The 20,552-nt window shown below is 44.8% G+C and overlaps 1 protein-coding gene across 1 annotated transcript in view; it reads left to right on the plus strand.

The window, feature by feature from the left end:
- Window positions 1–2,049: 2,049 nt before the first annotated feature.
- The window catches only part of LOC139381827 (cdc42 effector protein 4-like), a 41,592-nt gene continuing 23,089 nt past the window's right edge, over window positions 2,050–20,552 (plus strand). The window contains exon 1 of the mRNA XM_071125630.1: window positions 2,050–2,351. The gene's annotated coding sequence lies outside the window, so the exon portion shown is untranslated. The remainder of the gene's footprint in view (window positions 2,352–20,552) is intronic.

Raw genomic sequence — 20,552 nt, forward strand, 5'->3', positions numbered from 1 at the left:
TGCTGTTCATTGACTACAGCTCAGCGTTCAACACCATTGTTCCCTCAAAGCTCATCACTAAGTCCCATCCTGTACTGCCTGTTCACCCATGACTGCGCGTTCATACACAACTTTAACACCATCATTAAGTTTGTCGTTGACACAACGGTGGTAGGCCTGATCACTGACAATGATGAGACAGCCTACAGGGAGGAGATCAGAGACCTGGCAGTGTGGTGCCAGGAAAACAACATCTCCCTCAACGTGAGCAAGACAAAAGTGCTGATTGAGGACTACAGAAAAAGGGGTGGCAAGCTTCTACCCCCAAGCCATAAGACTGCTGAACAGGTAATCAAATGCCTACCCCGACTATTTAAATTGTTAGTTAGTAGTGGCAGATTAATTTTTATTTTATTTTTTACCTTACCTGAAAACAAACCTTTATATTAAGAGGACAGACGTTTTGCTGTGTCTGACATGAAGTAATATATATATATATATATATATATAAGTAAGTATAAGTCTCCTGAGGGGGAATAGGTTTTGTCGTGCCCTCTTCACGCCTGTCTTGATGTACTTGGACCATGTCAGTTTATTGGTGATGTGGACGCCAAGGAACTTGAAGCTCTCAACCTGCTCCACTACAGCTCCGTTGATGAGAATGGGGGCGTACTCGGTCAACCTTTTCCACAATCATCTCCGTTGTCTTGATCACGTTGACCACGTTGAGGGAGAGGTTGGTGTCCTTGCACCACGTGGTCAGTTGATCTGATGTGATGATGATCAAAATACATTATTTTCTAAATTAAAAAAGAAAATCATTTTTCTGGTCGCCTGCTTTCTGTAATATGGAAATGATTATGCCTTCAACTGAAATGTGTCTTCCGCATTTAACCCAACCCCTCTGAATCAGAGAGGTACCAGGCGGCTGGCTGCCTTATTGACATCCATATCTCTGGCGCCTGGGGAAATACCTTGCTCAGGTGTAGAATGACAGATTTTTACCTTGTCAACTCGATTCAGCAACCTTTGGGTTACTGGGCCAACGCTCTAACCACTAGGCCACCTGCCGACCCGTATGGTGATGGTGGTGAATATGATGAGTATGAAGACGATGATGATGATGGTGATAATAATGGTGATGGTGATGTTGGTGAATATGAAGATGATTAACCTTTTGTTGCTACAGGGACCCATCCTCCCCAATTAAGGTTCCACCAACCTACTGTGATTTTTGCTAATAGTAGCCGTTTAGCTGGTTAATTAAACAAAGGTTCGCCATGTGTTTACAAAAATGTACTTCCAAGTCAAGAAAGCTTAGCAGCAGCCGGTGGCACTGGTATTAGGTATTAGTTATTCTCCTATTTTGTACTGTAGGGATGGAATTATAATGATGTTGTTGCTAGCAGTATTCATAAGAACCTTGAAATAAAATACTCATTTTTCCTCTGATGTTAATTTTTTTCCTAGATATTTTCACGGACCTGCTGCAGTATTTCACCTCGAATACCCATGGTAACTTGATACACATTTATTCCTTTGTGACAGTCAGGAAATTGTGTACTGGCCATTTAAACCGCGACATGGGATGGGAGGGTGGTGAGCGCAGAGGAAGTAGTGGAAAGGGCTGTGCATCAGATTATCCATTATATTGGCAAGATTCTCTAGTGTCCGCTCTAATAATGGAAAGAAATGTCTTCAAAAATGCAAGACGGTCTGGCGGAGGCAAGATCAGGTGGGACTATTTTAGCCAATGAGAGGGCAGTTACGCGTGTGAACAACGGGCACTACAATAAAAACATTTTTTTTTCTCAAAGTTTCCGGGATGTTACGTGTCCTATTTATATCAGTACACTCGTAACAACCTAATCATTGCGAAACGTATATTCTATTAAATAAGCCACACTGAGCAAATAAACTATTGTATTTGCGTTGACCAAATTCGAAACACACGTTAACCTCCATACTAAAACTCTAGGATTGGTGAGCGGGAAAAAACGCCACCTCCCGGAGAAAAAATATTTTGGGAGAAGTTAACCTTATCCCTCTCGCTTCGCCTCTTTCTCTCTTGACTGTTCAGTGTTTTGTGCGCCACAGCACTGCAAACTTGACGGACGTAGGCTTCATTGGGACTGTGGACCGATATCATAGCCTACCTTATTGTTGGAGTCGTGGGAAATTCATAACACTTTGGAGATGAAGTAGTCAGATTCAAAAACGATTTTAGCAATATCGTATTCTGTAAAAGGACTGTATCCTTTGTCCTTTAAAAGCGGTTGTGTATTTAGACTAATCCTGCTCTGTTCGGAACTCAATTTTGAAATTCAACTTTCTCTTATTCAATTTCCCAGTCTGGACTACCAGAAATCAAGGTAACATTTTGGACATATTTGTAATTGTGTGATTTGAACTGCTGAGTATTGGCTTGATTACATTTGTCTTGATTACATTTTAAAAATATATATAAATATATATGAGAATTGTTATTGACGATCATAACGTTTAAACATATTTCATACAACGTTCAAATACCTTTTGAATTGGGGAACAACATTAGTAAAAGGAAAAATAAGAATTTACATCTCATTTGAATATAAAATATGTTTGTGGAACAATCTCAGCGCCTTGCACTCGTCGTGTAGGGGCAGTTAGTTTGCTGGTTCCTCAATATAGGAGAGCGCAGTCTATTGTGCGTTAACTCAACCATACAGCCTAGTCTTCCCATTTTTGTTTATCGTGTCTGTAACTCAGCCCACCGCCGATGAAGATATATTCATTGTGTTTAAAACGGTGTTATCAACTGGGTTAGTTTTGATAAGACTCCCATCATTACAACAATTGAACATCACCTTAGGTGATCTGCTTGTCTGAAAGTTGTTGCCTGCCACTTTAAATCAATGACCTACAAGGTTAATGTATTGCTCAGGCTTATCTTTGTTACTTCTATTGTAGCGTGTACAGGCTGCATTCATTGAAGCTGAAAATATGTGACTAGTAAAAAGTTATTGTTGTGAGTTCTGCCATCCCGAGCGAGAGAGAAGAAATTTGAGGGACTTTCCTCCTCTTTTCGATTCCTAATTTTTTTAATGGACTTTAATTGAGCATGAAATAGGCTTAAATGCAATAATTATTTGCGATTATGAAGTGGTTTACTGGGGGGGCATACATGCTCCAAATAACTAGTTCCCTAAAGCAGTAGATAGAATGTCCCGTAGGACTTAGAAATGGCAGATGGGGTGTAATGCGTCAGTGCTCCAATAGGAAGACAGGTTATTTTAACATTGCTCTACATGGGAAAACTTTGAGCATCATCATCCACCCCATGGCATTTTAGCATGATTAGAAGTTTACCGAAGCCAACAAACTAGCCTGTAGTTATTCTGTCTGACAGTACTGAGTTGATGCTTGTGTTTACTATTAAAAACTTTCCCAGATTATCTCTTCCCCCCCTCTCTCTCTTCCTCCCTCTCTCCTTCTCTCTCTCCCTCCCCCCTCTCCCTTTCTCTTCCCCCCCTCTCCCTTTCTCTTCCCCCCCCTCTCCCATTCTCTTCCCCCCTCTCTTTCTCTCCCCCATCCCCCCCCCCCCCCCTCTCTCGCTCTCTCTCCCCCCCCCCTCTCTCGCTCTCTCTCCCCCCCCCCCCTCTCTCTGTCTCTCTATCCCCTCTCCCTCTATCCCCCTCTCTCTCTATCCCACCCCCTTCCCTCATATCTCTCTCACTCTCTCTCACCCCCTTCCTCCCCTTTCCTTGCCAAATTGTCTATTTTCCAGTTCATTACCTCTGTGCCCTGAGCCTGTTATCATATTTGGCACGCCACTCGTTCCTCAGTAGATGGGTGTCACTTTATCGCATCACCCGAGTGATTTTGATTGGACCTGATGGATAATTACAGGACATGGTATTGTGTTGCATCTAGGCAATTGAGTCATCATGTGTAGGCCAAGTACTGTAAACAGCATCAACCACTAGTAAAGCCCCTAACTTCTGCTAGGGTTTCCATTTATTTTGTCAATACTTTTCTCAAAGTTCAGTGATTATACCCCCCTTCTTGTAGCAACTGTTATTCTAAACAAAATTATTGAGACATGGTGACATGAGCTTAGCTTTGTGTTGGGTTGCACTGCAGAGCAGACAGCCTCTGACCTTTGCCCTCAGATGTTGGGACTCTGACTGTACTTTAATTGAAGCTGTGTGATTGGTGGTGACTGCTGCCTGGGTGTTGTGAAGGCAGAGCCTCCTGCTGGCTACCTGCCCAGTTCTGCTCTGCACTACTCTGAGGTCATGATCTCCCTACAGTCTGCAGCATTGGAGGGAGGGTGTATTCAGACACATTGACGAGAGGCTGCTTCTTGTAAAAACAGCTGACTTCAGGCGTATTTCACAGTCAGATCGTGTCGAATTTCTAGAGGTGCCGAAAAAATTCCCCAGCGATTCAACAGGGAGTTCAGTTAAAGTGGCAAGTCCTCAGGATGATTTCTAGGGCTGTACACCCATAACCCATAATCATTAGCTGCCTCATATGCCCAATTTGACTGAAGGTTTCCTACTTGTGTGGACCATGTAGTGTTCTTGTGTGGACCATGTAGTGTTCTTGTGTGGACCATGTAGTGTTCTTGTGTGGACCATGTAGTGTTCTTGTGTGGACCATGTAGTGTTCTTGTGTGGACCACGTAGTGTTCTTGTGTGGACCACGTAGTGTTCTTGTGTGGACCACGTAGTGTTCTTGTGTGGACCATGTAGTGTTCTTGTGTGGACCACGTAGTGTTCTTGTGTGGACCACGTAGTGTTCTTGTGTGGACCACGTAGTGTTCTTGTGTGTGTGTGGACCACGTAGTGTTCTTGTGTGGACCACGTAGTGTTCTTGTGTGGACCACGTAGTGTTCTTGTGTGGACCATGTGTAGATCTGCCTGTTCCCCTCTAAACCAGGCAGGAAATGTAAATTGTTTGAGTATGCTGCAGTCCACCTATCTACTTACCTACCTACCTACCTTCACCCAAGTGACTGCCTATAGGAGACTGGGTATGAATAGAGGAAGACTTGCCATTTTGGGCTTGAAGGGTCCACTTACTTTGTCCACAGACTTTGCTGCACATCAGAACCAATAGGTCTGACCTCTCTGCCTGAGGCTCACAATGCAATGTAGGCCCATAAGTCTCATAATCACCAATATGATTTTAATGGCCATTCAATCTTTTAACAATACATTTTAATTATGCTATTTTTCATTAAGTATTTTGGATAACGTAATGAATTAAGTATTATCTCAAGGGTGTTAGCTCAATCAGTCCTCACGTGATGCAAGCCTTTGACCCCCAGGTGAACATTCAACCCAGTGACCTTTATAGCCACGCAGAACTCAAGACACATAGATCTAGAGATATTTTTATACACACGTTGGCTGGATTGGGTGTCAGTGGGTGATGAGGTCTAAACTCTCTTCGGTAATTCAATATGAATTATTCAAACTTTTTAAACTGTTGAAACCTTGTGTGACTTGAGTAGCCAGTTTCGGTTATCGGCCCATCAAATATAAATCTGGACCTTGAAGTCAGTTACACTGCTTTTTTATATTCTTCCCCTCTAATCAATGACTGATTTAGACCTGGGACACAAGGTGCGTGCATCTTAATGATCAGGTAGAACAAAAACCCAGCCGTACTCAGGAGGACCTCCTTGGGGGAAGTGTATCCCTTAGTGTGTGTGTGCATATTCTTGTGGTTGATAGCAGGTTACTCGTCTTGGTTATTTTCCCTCCTGTTGATCTTGGATAGTACTGGAGTCCCAGAGAAGGGATATTGTGTCTGGCAAAATTACAGGAACTACCTTTCTCCTGAACTGGAAGCAGATGCATTTTAGTTAGACACGTCTTGCTGAGGACATTAACTTATCTGAACCCTTTTCAACATGGAAGTAAGAATCAGTTGAACTTGAAAATTGACTTCTTTATACTTTCTTGAGGTTTGAACTTTTCCTGTTGAACTTTGTTTTATAGGCCTTAGCTGACTTCACCTGCTAGAATTTGAATGAGTGTTTCTGAAGTGGCCTGAACCCTGTTAGCTGATATTGTAGCTACCTAACTCTGAAAGGCGTCAGCATTTCAGCTCTTGTCGTCGCTAGGTTGTAATCCTATGAGCGTCCTCTGAGCTACCTACAGGGTTCTCCTGTTGATCTGTAACCCTAGTGGAGTGGGTTACAACCCCATCAAATGGCTTGGGCCATGCCTTAAAGGACAGCGTTTAGCCAGGGATAAGTAGGCTGATACTCCGTAAAAGCTAGTTCTTGCTTTGTTGAGATGCATCTGATACTGTACTGTGCATTACAAAAGCACCCCTGTGTTGGTTACTTTCCATACAATTTGACAAATGCAGAGATAAATAACTGGTTTGGATGTCAATTTTTGTATTTTTTATTTAAATAGACAAGTCAGTTAAGAACAAAGTCTTATTTCCAATGACGGCTTACCCCAGCGATGCTGGGCCAATTGTGCGCCACCCTATGGGACTCCCAATCTCAGCCGGTTGTGATACAGCCTGGACTCGAACCAAGGTCTGTAGTGACGCCTCTAGCACTGAGATGCAGTGCCTTAGACAGCTCTGCCACTCGGGAGCCTTGTGAACGTATGCATCTGTGGTTCAACAACACTCCAGGCTGATGTGTTCAGCTTCTGCTTGACAAGATGGATTTGTTCTACTGGTTGTACTGTAGCATAGGGTTGGGCCGATTTTATAGAATTCAGTTGAATATTGTGATATTTGACATTGATGATATATCGTGAAGTGTGAGACTGAACTCTATTTAAACTCTACGAATCCAAACTGTGCAGTTTTATCGAGTCTAATTTAATTAACTAAGCCTTTTTTTCTCTCCATACTACGATTGTTTAATGAGAATGCAACTGATATATGAAATAAAAACAAAAATGGCACAGTCTAGGATGATCTAGTCAGTACCAGAGCAAAACGATTATATTGGATATCACAATATTTGGAGTAGCATATTGTAGAAGAGGTCTCCCCAAAAATCGCCCAACCCCACTGAAGCACTTTCAATCTTGTATCATTTTGCACAAATAGCTTCTACATTACAGTTTTTACCCAGAAGCCTGGGTTTAAATGACAAGCATTTAGAGACTAGCGTTTAGACAATGGACGTGGAGAAGTACCTAATTAGCATGTCTGAACTCAAAAGAAATGACTAGAAATCATGTAATTTTCTCATTGTGAGTCACATTCCCAAGATACAATCTGAGGTCATCTTCAGTCACTTTTCTCTTCAACTAAATCGAACAATGTTTTAGGGGAGTGTTTTTGTTTACAATATGTAAATTAGGTTGCAGTGTTTACACTTCATAGATACTGGATTGCGAGTTGAATTGTCCCTCCTCCTGTCTGATTGTCCCTTGTCTGCTTTGATAAAGGTTTCAATGCAGACATGATTAACCATTAACCCTGATTGCATTAATTCCCTTCACCTCTGGCTCTGACACACCACCACTGCTTTGACTGGCCAAGTAGTTGGGCAATACTGTAGACTACTCACTAGAGGAGTCCTATGTATTCAAAACACATTGTGCTGAGTGATGTGCAGTGTGCAGCTGGTCTGTCAGAAAGAAATGCTCTGGCCTGTTCACAGTTCAGTGGTTCTCTATTGTTCTCTCCCTCCGTTCTGTATCTCTCAAGCCTACGGCCACTGGGGAGAGATGACGGCATTCCTTCTTTGTCTTTTCAGTGGCCTCCTCTGTGTTAACCTTGGCCACTCCATTAGAGGGCCGAACCATCCTGTGCCTCCTAGACCCCTGGTCTGGTCTATAGAAGTAACATAATACCCTGAGAGTCATACCTCTAATAGTCCTTTGTCTGTCAGCAGTATCCTGGCCATGCAGTCCTTTTTACTCCGGGTGAGTAGAGGGTGTTCTGGACTGGCCTGCCATGTCTACTGGGTCAGTTCTCAGGAGATGGCCCAACGCGCTGTGTGTGTGGAACCCTTTTAGGGTTTGGCTTCCGTCTCCCTTTACACTGAAAGCACTGCTTTGTTTCTTGTTGATCTGGGTCCATTGTGATATGTGGCGTTGTTGGTTCTTCAGTTCTGCTGGCTTTGTGCTAGTCTAAGTCTATAGGGACAATGTGTGCGTGTGAACTGTGAGAGAAAGTGTGTGTTACATTTTAGTCTGACTGATGAATCACTCATCTACAAATACAGTGCCTTCTGAAAGTATATTCACACCCCTTTTTCCACATTTTGTTGTGTTACAGTATTAATTTTAAATTATTTTGTGTCTCTAGCCTGAACACAATACCCCATAATGTCAAAGTGGAATTGTTAATTTGAAACGTTTTACAAATGGAAAAATGAAAAGCTAAAATGTATTTAGTCAATCAGTATTAAATCCCTTTGTTATGGAAAGCCTAAATAAGTCTAGCAGTAAAAATGTGTTTAACAAGTCACATCATAAGTTGCATGGACTCACTCCGTGTGCTTTTTGAATTGGAATTGGTGTTTATTAGGATCCCCATTAGCCGCTGCAAAAGCATCAGCTACTCTTCCTGTGGTCCACATGAAACATGACATAATACAAAGTACTGAACGTTATTAGTCAAGGACTGAAATACATCAATTTAAAATGTCTCACACAGCCTACATATCAGTACATACACACAATATCTAGGTCTAATACATAGTATAGTGCAAATGACAATACAATATATATATAGTACAAGTCACCTTTGTGCAGTAAGGTGTTATTTTATCAGTTTTTTTTAATCTGGTTGTATTGCTAGCTTGAGTTACCTGGGTTGGCAGAGTTCCATGTAGTCATGGTTCTATTTTAATACTGTGCTTCCCAGCCTCTGACCTGGAGACTGTGAAGAGACCTCTGGTTGCATGTCTTGTGTTGTACCGATGAGTGTCTGAACTGTGTGCCATCTGCTTGAACAGACAGTTCAGTACTGTACATTCAACACACTCTCACAAAGACCAATAGTGATACAGTCAATCTCTCCTCAACTTTGAGCCATGAGAGACTGACATGCACGTTACTGACACTTTCCTTCCGTGTACATCTAAGTGTGATACGTGCTGCTTTGTTCGGGATCAACTGCAATTTACCTATATCCTTCTTTGCCGCACATGACCACACAGCTGGGCAGTAGTCCAGGGGTGACAAAACTAGGGCCTGTAGGACCTGTCTGGTCGACTGATGTGTCAAGAAGGCAGAGCAACAACCTATCATGGACAGACCTATTTCCATTTTAGCAATGATTGAGTCTGTTTTAACTTTGACAGCTTGCTATAGATCTAAACCAGGTTTACTATTGAGTGATTTGTCCCAGAGGAAGGAAACAGCTCAGGGATTTCATCATGAGGCCAATGGTTACAGAGTTTAATGGTTGTTATAGGAGGAAACTGAGAATTGATCAACAACATTGGAGTTACTCCACAATACTAACTTAAATGACATAGTGAAAAGAAGGAAGCCTTGACAGAATAAAAATATTCATGTTTGCAATAAGGCATTAAAGTAAAACTGCAAAAAATGTGGCAAGGGAATTAACTTTATATCCTGAATACAAAGTGATATGTTTGGGGCAAGTCCAACACAATGTTACGCTTGTCATCTGCAAGGAATAGGGAGTTTTTTAGGACAAAAAGTAACAGAATAGTGCTTAGCACAGGCAAAATCCTAGAGGAAAACCTGGTTCATTCTGCTTTCCAACAGACACTGGTAGACAAATTCACCTTTCAGCAGGACAATAACCTAAAACACAAGGCCAACTATACACTGGAGTTACTTACCAAGGCGATATTGAATGTTCATGAGTGGCCTTGTTACAGTTTTGACTTAAATTGGCTTGATAATCTATGGCAAGACTTAAAAATGGCTGTCTAGCAATGGTCAACAACCAACTTGATAGAGCTTGAAGACTTTTTTTTTAAAGAAAAATTTGCAAATATTGTACAATCCAGGTGTGCAAAGTTCTGAGACTTACCCAGAAAAACTCACAGCTGTAATCGCTGCCAAAGGTGGTTCTAACATGTATTAACACAGGGGATTGAATACTTATGTAATCAAGATATATTAGTGTTTTATTTTTCATATATTTTTTTTCTTCCAAATGTTAGATTTTTTGTGTGTTTTGTATAGATTGGTGACAAACAAAATTACACTTGAATCGATTTTAATTCCACCTTGCAGCACTACAACATTTTGAAAAAGTAAAGAGGTGTGAATACTTTCTGAAGTCACTGTAACTACTTACAGTTGAAATCGGAAGTTTACATACACTTAGATTGGAGTCGTTAAAGCTAGTTTTTAAACCACTCCACAAATTATTTGGTCGGTTAGGACATCTTACTTTGTGCGTGACACAAGATAATATTTCCAACAATTGTTTAGACATATTATTTCACTTATAATTCACAGTATCACAATTCCAGTGGGTCAAAAGTTTACAAAAAACATTTGATCATACATAGACTGTGCCTTTAAACAGCTTGGAAAAATCCAGAATATGATGTCATGGCTTTAGAAGCTTCTGATTGGCTAATTGACATAGAGTCAATTGGAGGTGTACCCGTGGATGTATTTCAAGGTCTACCTTCAAACTCCATGCCTTTTTGCTTGACACCATGGAAAAATCAAAAGAAATCAGCCAAGACCTCAGAAAAAAAATTGTAGACCTCCACAAGTCTGGTTCATCCTTGGGCGCAATTTCCAAATGCCTGAAGGTACCAAGCTCATCTGTACAAACACCATGGGACCACGCAGCCGTCATACTGCTCAGGAAGGAGGCGTGTTCTGTCTCCTGGAGATGATCGTACTTGGTGCGAAAAGTGCAAATCAATCCCAGATCAATAGCAAAGGACCTTGTGAAGATGCTGGAGGAAACGGGTACAAAAGTATCTATATCCACAGTAAAAGGAGTCCTATGTCAAACTAACCTGAAAGGCCGCTCAGCAAGGAAGAAGCCACTGCTTCAAAACCGCCCCAAAAAAGCCAGAAAACGGTTTGCAACTGCACATTATCATACTTTTTGGAGAAATATCCTCTGGTCTGATGAAACAAAAATAGAACTGTTTGGCCATAATGATCATTGTTATGTTTGGAGGAAAAAGGGGGAGACTTGTAAGCCGAAGAACACCATCCCAACCGTGAAACACGGGTGTGGCAGCATCATGTTGTGGGGGTACTTTGCTGAAGGAGGGACTGGTGCACTTCACAAAAAAGATGGCATCATGAGGTTGGAAAATGATGTGGACATCAGTCTTGCTTGGTCGCAAATGGGTCTTCCAAATGGACAATGACACCAAGCAAACTTCCAAAGTTGTGGCAAAATGGCTTAAGGACAACAAAGTCAAGGTATTTGAGTGGCCATCACAAAGCCCTGACCTCAATCCCATAGAAAATTAGTGGGCAGAACTGAAAAAGTGTGTGCGAGCAAGGAGGCCTACAAACCTGACTCCGATATACCAGCCTTGTCAGGAGGAATGGGCCAAAATTCACCTTGTGGAAGGCTACCCAAAACATTTGACCCAAGTTAAACAATTTAAAAACAATGCTACCAAATACTAATTGAATGTATGTAAACTTCTGACCCACTGGGAATGTGATGAAATAAATAAATGCTGAAATACACCAATATCTCTACTATTATTCTGACATTTCACATTCTTAAAATGAAGTGGTGATCCTAACTGACCTAAAATAGGGAATTTTTACTATTAAATGTCAGGAAATACTTGAAATACTGAGTTTAAATGTATTTGGCTAAGGTGTATGTAAACGTCCGACCTTATTATGTGATCAAGATTAGCGATTCTGGCTCTCACTTTGCTCAAACACACTCACACTCCGTGCTGTGTGTGTTCGCTACTGTCAGGGAGGGAACTGCGCCAAGCCTTTATTGCTCTCCTATAGCCTACGTCAGGGCCTATATACGTTTTGTAGTCTGCTTAGCGTCATGATCTACTTTTACACACTGATGTTCGGTGGCTAAGCAAGGGTAATCGTGCTCTCTAGAGCAGCAGCTTATGGTGGGCTTAGGGAGGAGATAGTTGCTCTGCTCCTCGACTGCCGCCACAAGCAAAAATACTTGATTAGGAGTTCATATCAGATTATGGTTTTTAGTGACTTCTTCAGTCAATTGAATAGACTTAATTTGGGACTACAGGGGAGGGATAAAACAGTTTTTGACACAATAGAAGAATGTACTTATTTTCTAAATAAATGTTATTTTCTCCTCCTGATTAGAGCCAAAACAAAATGCTCCATTTCCCTAGACTGCAACTATATTCAGTCATCAGTACAGATCACTCCCAAGATGTCTGAGTTTTTAGATAAACTGAAAGCTAGATTTGCAACGATATTTGATGAGTTGAAGTCCCCTTGGGGAGGGTGCAGTTTGTTATAGGGACCCATTCTCTACTGATGGGGGAAGGGGGAGACTTATCTCAGTTGACCAGCTTTTGCAGAGATGTCATGCATAAAAGGTTTCTATGTGTTTAAAAAAAAAAGACAGAAAATAAAGAAATAGAAAACAGAAGAGAATGTGATGCTGGTCAACTGAGATATGCCATCCATAAAAGGTTTCCTATGTTTAAATAAAAACAAAAGATTCATGTAAAACAGACAGGGAAGTAGGAATTAATTAATGTGATGCAGGTCAACTGTGTTCTAAGTACAAATATGTTCCATTATTTAAACCATTTGATGCCCTGAATTAAGCTAATCTTAAAGCACTTAAAATTGAACTTTTAGCAACATTACATTTTAATAGAATAAAAGGGCTTAGGCTTCATAAGATTATAGTTGTGTTTTTGTGCATTGCTTTTTATAACGGTCTTTGGAAAAGTTATCCCATGTAGAAAATATTTGGCCTCCCTGTAAATAAAATGTTTAAAGTCTGCCCCCCGTAAGAATATACTAGAATAGCCCTGGCATACATACTTGTGAACGCACATGAAGACATTCTCCCAAGGCTCTTCTGCATGGAAACTCGCTGTCTTAAGTAAAAAATAAACCATTCATTATTTCTGGGAAATCAGACCTGCTCCTTAGTTGAATGCCAAACCCCCATAGAGAAAGACAGGAGGATAGTGACAGGGAAACAGAAACAGACAGTGGTGAGAGAGGTATGCAGGTAGACGAGGGTTGCAATATCATGGCTGGCATAGATGTGGTATTAACTACCACAGTGCTCTCTGAACAGCTGCAGACTCAGTATTTGTCTCTATCAATTAGAGGTGACACTGTGTCTGAGTGTACAATGTATTTGTTCAGCAGGGTCTGGCTTGACCAAGGCCACTGGCTCATATGGATCCTATTCCCCCATCGTCCTCCAGCAAATATGTCCTATGCCCCCGTCCTCCTTTGGCAAATGTGTCCTATGCCCCGTCCTCCTTTGGCAAATGTGTCCTATTCCCCGTCCTCCTTTAGCAAATGTGTCTTATGCCCCCGTCCTCCCCTGGCAAATGTGTCTTATGCCCCCGTCCTCCCCTAGCAAATGTGTCCTATGCCCCCGTCCTCCCCTAGCAAATGTGTCCTATTCCCCCTTCCTCCTCTAGAAAATGTGTCCTATTCCTCCTTCCTCCTCTAGAAAATGTGTCCTATGCCCCCGTCCTCCCCTAGCAAATGTGTCCTATGCCCCCGTCCTCCCCTAGCAAATGTGTCCTATGCCCCCGTCCTCCCCTAGCAAATGTGTCCTATGCCCCGTCATCCCCTAGCAAATGTGTCCTATTCCCCGTCCTCCCCTAGCAAATGTGTCCTATGCCCCCGTCCTCCTCTAGCAAATGTGTCCTATTCCCCCGTCTTCCCCTAGCAAATGTGTCCTATTCCCCCGTCCTCCCCTAGCAAATGTGTCCTATTCCCCCGTCCTCCCCTAGCAAATGTGTCCTATGCCCCCGTCCTCCCCTAGCAAATGTGTCCTATGCCCCCGTCCTCCCCTAGCAAATGTGTCCTATTCCCTGTCCTCCCCTAGCAAATGTGTCCTATGCCCCCGTCCTCCTCTAGCAAATGTGTCCTATTCCCCCGTCTTCCCCTAGCAAATGTGTCCTATTCCCCCGTCCTCCCCTAGCAAATGTGTCCTATTCCCCCGTCCTCCCCTAGCAAATGTGTCCTATTTCCCCCGTCCTCCTCTAGCAAATGTGTCCTATTCCCCCGTCTTCCCCTTGCAAATGTGTCCTATTCCCCCGTCTTCCCCTAGCAAATGTGTCCTAATACCCCGTCCTCCTTTAGCAAATGTGTCCTATTCCCCCGCCCCCCCTAGCAAATGTATCCTATTCCCCCGTTCTCCCCTAGCAAATGTGTCCTATTCCCCCGTCCTCCCCTAGCAAATGTGTCCTATTCCCCCGTCCTCCTTTAGAAAATGTATCCTATTCCCCCGTCTTCCCCTAGCAAATGTGTCCTATTCCCCGTCCTCCTTTAGCAAATGTGTCCTATTCCCCCGTCCTCCTTTAGCAAATGTGTCCTATTCCCCCGTCCTCCTTTAGCAAATATTTCCCATTCCCCCGTCCTCTTTTAGCAAATGTGTCCCATTCCCCCGTCCTCCTTTAGCAAATGTGTCCTATTCCTACGTCCTCCTTTAGCAAATGTGTCCCATTCCCCCGTCCTCCTTTAGCAAATGTGTCCTATTCCTACGTCCTCCTTTAGCAAATGTGTCCTATTCCCCAGTCCTCCTTTAGCAAATGTGTCTTATGCCCCCGTCCTCCTTTAGCAAATGTGTCTTATGCCCCCGTCCTCCCCTAGCAAATGTGTCTTATGCCCCCGTCCTCCTTTAGCAAATGTGTCTGATGCCCCCGTCCTCCTTTAGCAAATGTGTCCGATGCCCCCGTCCTCCTTTAGCAAATGTGTCCGATGCCCCCGTCCTCCTTTAGCAAATGTGTCCTATGCCCCCGTCCTCCTTTGGCAAATGTGTCCTATTTCCCCCGTCCTCCTTTAGCAAATGTGTCCTATTCCCCTGTCCTCCCCTTGCAAATGTGTCCTATTCCCCCGTCTTCCCCTAGCAAATGTGTCCTATTTCCCCGTCCTCCTTTAGCAAATGTGTCCTATTCCCCCGTCTTCCCCTAGCAAATGTGTCCTAATACCCCGTCCTCCTTTAGCAAATGTATCCTATTCCCCCGTTCTCCCCTAGCAAATGTGTCCTATTCCCCCGTCCTCCTTTAGCAAATGTATCCTATTCCCCCGTCTTCCCCTAGCAAATGTGTCCTATTCCCCCGTTCTCCCCTAGCAAATGTGTCCTATTCCCCCTGTCCTCCTTTATCAAATGTGTCCTATTCCACCGTCTTCCCCTAGCAAATGTGTCCTATTCCCCCGTCCTCCCCTAGCAAATGTGTCCTATTCCCCCCCGTCCTCCTTTATCAAATGTGTCCTATTCCCCCGTCTTCCCCTAGCAAATGTGTCCTATTCCCCCGTCCTCCCCTAGCAAATGTGTCATATTCCCCCGTCCTCCTTTAGCAAATGTGTCCTATTCCCCCGTCCTCCCCTAGCAAATGTGTCCTATTCCCCGTCCTCCCCTAGCAAATGTGTCCTATGCCCCCGTCCTCCTCTAGCAAATGTGTCCTATGCCCCCGTCCCCCCCTAGCAAATGTGTCCTATTCCCCCGTCCCCCCCTAGCAAATGTGTCCTATTCCCCCGTCCCCCCTAGCAAATGTGTCCTATGCCCCCGTCCTCCTCTAGAAAATGTGTCCTATTCCCCCGTCCTCCTCTAGCAAATGTGTCCTATTCCCCCGTTCTCCCCTAGCAAATGTATCCTATTCCCCCCGTCCTCCTTTATCAAATGTTTCCTATGCCCCCGTCCTCCTCTGCCAAATGCCCTGAACTGGGCGTTCCTGTAAAGTTGCTGGGAAAGAGTCTCAAACACACACACACAAACATACACAAACTGACTCAGTCAGCCGTGAAAAGACACCAGTCAGTGAATGTAATCAACCTAACGATGCGTGTTACGGTGCTGTGATGTGTTTGTGCCAGCCTCTCACTCAGACAACATATTTACTGTGATGTGTTTGTGCCAGCCTCTCACTCAGACAACATATTTACTGTGATGTGTTTGTGCCAGCCTCTCACTCAGACAACATATTTACTGTGATGTGTTCGTACCACTCGGATCACCGCTCCCGAGTGGCGCAGCGGTCTAATGGCACTGCATCTCATTGCTAGAGGCGTCACTACAAACACCGGTTAGATTCCAGGCTGTATCACAACCGTCCATGATTGGGAGTCCCATAGAGCGGTGCACAATTGGCCCAGCATTGTCCGGGGTAGGGTTTGGCCGGGGTAGCGTTTGGCCAGGGTAGCGTTTGGCCGGGGTAGCGTTTGGCCGGGGTAGGCCGTCATTATAATTAAGAATTTGTTCTAAACAGACTTGCCTAGTTAAATAAGGGTTCAAACAAATAAGACCAGCATATTTACTGTGGTGTGTTTTAGCTTGTGAATCTGTATTATGGCTGTAGTAAAGAGATGTTTGAGAGGCTGTGTAGGTACCGACCAGGACCAACGCTGCTTAGTTTCAGAAGCAAGGCAGCAGTGGGATGCAGGGTGGTATGCTGTTGGTGTTGTGAAAGCGAGTACCTCGCTGTTTATTATCTTGTCAATTAGAGAGAGAAAGCTGCTTGGTCAGAGCTCCCTACCCTGTGAGTTCCACTGTAACTGTGTGTGTTTGTTTGTCAGCAGTAACTGCTGCGTTGGCTGAACAGATTCTGCCCTGTGGTACGCTGGTATCTGCTAATCTTTCTGGTGATTTGACACATTCTCTCCAGCTGCCGCTCTGCTCACTCTGTGGGGTGCAGACAGGTAGAGCCGTCATGATTGAGCACTCTGGGGTGCAGATAGGCAGAGCCGTCATGGGTGAGCACTCTGGGGTGCAGATAGGCAGAGCCGTCATGGGTGAGCACTCTGGGGTGCAGATAGGCAGAGCCGTCATGGGTGAGCACTCTGGGGTGCAGATAGGCAGAGCCGTCATGGGTGAGCACTCTGGGGTGCAGATAGGCAGAGCCGTCATGGGTGAGCACTCTGGGGTGCAGATAGGCAGAGCCGTCATGGGTGAGCACTCTGGGGTGCAGATAGGCAGAGCCGTCATGGGTGAGCACTCTGGGGTGCAGATAGGCAGAACCATCATGGGTGAGCACTCTGGGGTGCAGATAGGCAGAGCCGTCATGGGTGAGCACTCTGGGGTGCAGATAGGCAGAGCCGTCATGGGTGAGCACTCTGGGGTGCAGATAGGCAGAGCCGTCATGGTGAGCACTCTGGGGTGCAGATAGGCAGAGCCGTCATGGGTGAGCACTCTGGGGTGCAGATAGACAGAGCCGTCATGGTGAGCACTCTGGGGTGCAGATAGGCAGAGCCATCATGGGTGAGCACTCTGGGGTGCAGATAGGCAGAGCCGTCATGGGTGAGCACTCTGGGGTGCAGATAGGCAGAGCCGTCATGGGTGAGCACTCTGGGGTTCAGATAGGCAGAACCGTCATGGTGAGCACTCTGGGGTGCAGATAGGCAGAGCCGTCATGGGTGAGCACTCTGGGGTGCAGATAGGCAGAGCCGTCATGGGTGAGCACTCTGGGGTGCAGATAGGCAGAGCCGTCATGGTGAGCACTCTGGGGTGCAGATAGGCAGAGCCATCATGGGTGAGCACTCTGGGGTGCAGATAGGCAGAGCCATCATGGGTGAGCACTCTGGGGTGCAGATAGGCAGAGCCATCATGGGTGAGCACTCTGGGGTGCAGATAGGCAGAGCCATCATGGGCGAGCACTCTGGGGTGCAGATAGGCAGAGCCATCATGGGTGAGCACTCTGGGGTGCAGATAGGCAGAGCCATCATGGGTGAGCACTCTGGGGTGCAGATAGGCAGAGCCGTCATGGGTGAGCACTCTGGGGTGCAGATAGGCAGAGCCGTCATGGGTGAGCACTCTGGGGTTCAGATAGGCAGAACCGTCATGGTGAGCAGTCTGGGGTGCAGATAGGCAGAGCCGTCATGGGTGAGCACTCTGGGGTGCAGATAGGCAGAGCCGTCATGGGTGAGCACTCTGGGGTGCAGATAGGCAGAGCCGTCATGGTGAGCACTCTGGGGTGCAGATAGGCAGAGCCATCATGGGTGAGCACTCTGGGGTGCAGATAGGCAGAGCCATCATGGGTGAGCACTCTGGGGTGCAGATAGGCAGAGCCATCATGGGTGAGCACTCTGGGGTGCAGATAGGCAGAGCCATCATGGGTGAGCACTCTGGGGTGCAGATAGGCAGAGCCATCATGGGTGAGCACTCTGGGGTGCAGATAGGCAGAGCCATCATGGGCGAGCACTCTGGGGTGCAGATAGGCAGAGCCATCATGGGTGAGCACTCTGGGGTGCAGATAGGCAGAGCCATCATGGGCGAGCACTCTGGGGTGCAGATAGGCAGAGCCATCATGGGTGAGCACTCTGGGGTGCAGATAGGCAGAGCCATCATGGGTGAGCACTCTGGGGTGCAGATAGGCAGAGCCATCATGGGTGAGCACTCTGGGGTGCAGATAGGCAGAGCCATCATGGGTGAGCACTCTGGGGTGCAGATAGGCAGAGCCATCATGGGCGAGCTCTCTGTTTGCGAATGGCTCACCCATCTGGAAGAATTATTATTTATTTTTTAAATAAATTAGCTCCAATCAGTGTTCCATTGTCCAGTAATATTGTTGGCACAAAGTACACCTAGGGTTGAGGGAAATGGCACATTGTCATGACGGTGTTTTTCCTACTACAGGAGTGAATGGAAACTGTAGCCTAATTCTAGCAATGGTATGGGCATCTGTTCCAATGTAATGAGGTTTGGGGCACAGCCTCTCCTTTCATATAAAATGATCCTCAATAGAAGCTCTCTCAATCTATTGTGGAGCAGCTGTTAGCCTGTTGAGCCTGTCCTGTATTCTCCCGGCTGCTGCTGGGATAGAGGAGAGCCCATCAGTCCTCTCTGATGGGGGGAGGGGGGGGGGTTCACTGATTAATAACACACACACACAATCCCCCTCTGTGCCTCTCTGTAGGGGCTAATGACAGTTTGGAAATGCTCCATGCAGGGCTTGGAGGACAGCCTGTGTAAAAGCCTGTGTTGGTTCACAGCGTTGGCATGCACTCCTTCTGGGCAGGGAGTGAAAGATGGCAAAGTAGTACCATCCCACCCTCACTCCTTCCACCGTCCCCCCTCCCTCCCTCCAGGAGAGTCTGTTTGCTGATAGTTAGATGCTTCAGTGTGGATCAGGATCTGACAACAACAGCATTTCACAATATACGGTGGGGTATCTCTCCATTTTTCTTTCTTTCTCCTTCCGTAGCGCTTTCTCACTCTCATTAGTCATATGAAGGCCGCCCTATCAGATAACATACCAACCCATTGGTTATAAAGAGAAACTGGAACAACGGGTTATGGTGACGATGATAATTATTTCTGTACATGTGACACTGAAGCAGTGGGTTAGCCTGTGTCCAGAATGACTGTTCTGTTTACATGGCCATTATCAGAATATAATTGAAATTATATTGACATCATTCTACAACGCTGCCCACGTACATCACCCTGAATTCACTATATATAGGATATGTTTGGACATTTCCTGGAAATTGGATGGTTTGTATTTAACTTGCAGGAAGGAATAGGTCTATTCATCAAAACATTAAGATACTTAACCTATAGTGTAAGCTGCATGGTTTTTGCCCAGGGCCTGGTGAAGAGATGAGGAGGAGGTCATGAGCTCACACTGTGCTCAGAGTAGAGGATGATGGGTAAATAGGTTAGACAGGGATGCAGTGTTGTGAGTTGAAGGGGGTGAGATTGAGTTAACAGTGAGATGTTTCTCGTGTGAACGATGGGGGAGGGATGGGGGATTTATCAGTTCAAAGTTAAACAAAACGGGGATAATCTCATTGGTTTTATTTGATTTATTTCACCTTTATTTAACCAGGTAGGCTAGTTGAGAACAAGTTCTCATTTGCAACTGCGACCTGGCCAAGATAAAGCAAGGCAGTGTGACACAGACAACAACACAGAGTTACACATGGAGTAAACAATAAACAAGCCAATAACACAATAAACAAGTCAATGACACAGTAGAAAAAATAAAGTATATATACAGTGTGTGCAAAAGGCATGAGGAGGTAGGCAATAAATAGGCCATAGGAGCGAATAATTACAATTTGGCAGATTAACACGAGTGATAAATGAGCAGATGATGATGTGCAAGTAGAGATAATGGTGTACAAAAGAGCAGAAAAGTAAATAAAATAAAAACCGTATGGGGATGAGGTAGGTAGATTGGGTGGGCTATTTACAGATGGACTATGTACAGCCGCAGCGATCGGTTAGCTGCTCAGATAGTTGATGTTTAACCTTTCTAGCGCAGGTGTTCGCTAGCAGAACCCCTCGACAACATTCCGCTGAAAAGGCAGCGCGTGAAATTCAAAAATATTTTTAAGAAATATGTAACTTTCACACATTAACAAGTCCAATACAGCAAATGAAAGATAAACTTCTTGTTAATCTACCCATTGTGTCCAATTTCAAAAATGCTTTACAGCGAAAGCACAACATGATTATGTTAGATCACCGCCAAGTCCAAAAAA

The sequence above is a fragment of the Oncorhynchus clarkii genome, chromosome 23, assembly GCF_045791955.1.
Source record: "Oncorhynchus clarkii lewisi isolate Uvic-CL-2024 chromosome 23, UVic_Ocla_1.0, whole genome shotgun sequence".
Taxonomy (NCBI): Eukaryota; Metazoa; Chordata; class Actinopteri; order Salmoniformes; family Salmonidae; genus Oncorhynchus; species Oncorhynchus clarkii.